Below are 2,245 nucleotides of genomic sequence, written 5' to 3'. Positions count from 1 at the left end.
CCCCAGCTAAGCAGAACAAGCCGGGCAAGGGAGGACAGAGGCCTCAGACTGCTTCCGTTGTGGCTCGGTGGAGCATTTCTCCTGCCAGTGTCGCGCACCACCGAAGGTCATTGAAGCATACAAGGCTCGAAAGGCGCGTTAGACGCACCTCGCCTTGGTTCAGGAGGGAGCACCACCGGCGCCCATGGCGGCACCCGTGATGATCTCTACGCCCCCTACTGCGCCCATAGAGGCAACCCCCGTGGTGCCCATCGCGGCAGCGTTGGCGGTCTCTACCGACGCCCATGTTGCCATGGAGGTTGACCACATGGTCGCCTCGGCGGTTGATACGTCTCCAACGTATCTATAATTTTTGATTACTCCATGCTACTTTGTCTACTATTTTGGACTATATTGGGTTTTATTTTCCACTTTTATATTATTTTTGGGACTAACCTATTAACCGGAGGCCTAGCCCAGAATTCCTGTTTTTTGCCTTTTTCAGTATTTCGAAGAAACAGAATATCAAACGGAGTCCAAACGGAATGAAACCTTCGGGAACGTGATTTTCTCATCGAACGTGGTCCAGGAGACTTGGACCCTAATCCAAGAAGTGCCAGAGGCGGTCACAAGGGTGGAGGGCGCGCCCCCTTGGGCGCGCCCCCCCTGCCTCATGGCCCCTCTGTTGCTCCACCGACGTACTCCTTCCTCCTATATATACCTACGTACCCCCGTCAGATCATATACGGAGCCAAAAACCTAATTCCACCGCCGCAACCTTCTGTATCTGCGAGATCCCATCTTGGGGCCTGTTCCGGAGCTCCGCCGGAGAGGGCATCCACCATGGAGGGCTTCTACATCAACACCATAGCCTCTCCGATGAAGTGTGAGTAGTTTACTTCAGACCTTCGGGTGCATAGTTATTAGCTAGATGGCTTCTTCTCTCTTTTTGGATCTCAATACAATGTTCTCCCCCTCTCTTGTGGAGATCTATTCGATGTAATCTTCTTTTTGCGGTGTGTTTGTTGAGACCGATGAATTGTGGGTTTATGATCCAGCTTATCTATAAACAATTTTGTTGATTTGTGTGATATGCAAAAGAAGAAAGATACGGATAACAATATTGTCAAATTAAAGTTATTTCCATTTTCACTTAGAGATCGTGCTAAAAATTGGTTTTCATCCTTGCCTAAAAATAGTATTGATTCTTGGAACAAGTGCAAAGATGCTTTTATCTCTAAGTATTTTCCTCCCGCTAAGATTATCACTCTTAGGAACGATATCATGAATTTTAAACAACTTGATCATGAGCATGTTGCACAATCTTGGGAAAGAATGAAATTAATGCTTCGCAATTGCCCTACTCATGGTTTGAATTTATGGATGATCATACAAAAGTTTTATGCCAGATTGAATTTTGCTTCTAGAAATCTTTTAGATTCGGCCGCGGGAGGCACTTTTATGGAAATTACGTTAGGGGATGCTACCAAATTGCTTGATAATATTATGGCTAATTATTCTCAATGGCATACCGAAAGAACTTCTAGTAAAAAAGTGCATGCTATAGAAGAAATCAATATTTTGAGTGAAAAGATGGATGAACTTATGAAGATGTTTGCTACTAAAAATACTTCTCTTGATCCCAATGATATGCCTTTATCTACTTTGATTGAGAATAATAATGAATATATGGACGTGAATTTTGTTGGAAGGAATAGTTTTGGAAATAACGCGTATAGAGGGAATTTTAATCCTAGGCCTTATCCTAGTAATCCTTCTAATAATTATGGAAATTCCTACAACAACTCTTATGGAAATTTTAATAATATGCCCTCTGAATTTGAGAGTAGTGTTAAAGAGTTTATGAATTCACAAAATAATTTTAATGCTTTTCTTGAAGAAAAATTGCTTAAGGTTGATGATTTGGCTAGGAACATTGATAGAATTTCTCTTGAAATTGATTCTTTAAAGTTTAGATCTATTCCTCCTAAGTATGATATCAATGAGTCTCTCAAAGCTATGAGAATTTCCATTGATGAGTGCAAGGAAAGAACCGCTAGGATGCGTGCTTCCAAAGATGCCTTTATTAAAGCGTGTTCTTCCGATTCCTATGAAAATCAAGATGAAGATCTAAAAGTTATTGATGTATCCCCTATTAAATCCCTGTTTTGAAATATGAATCTTGATGAATCTGAATATGATCTTCCTTTACCTAGAAGGCGTCCTAAGAATTCTGAGTTTCTAGATCTTGATGATGAAATGGATG

This window comes from Triticum dicoccoides, chromosome 5B (genome assembly GCF_002162155.2).
Source record: "Triticum dicoccoides isolate Atlit2015 ecotype Zavitan chromosome 5B, WEW_v2.0, whole genome shotgun sequence".
In the NCBI taxonomy this organism is placed as follows: domain Eukaryota; kingdom Viridiplantae; phylum Streptophyta; class Magnoliopsida; order Poales; family Poaceae; genus Triticum; species Triticum dicoccoides.
This window is presented reverse-complemented; position numbering follows the sequence as displayed.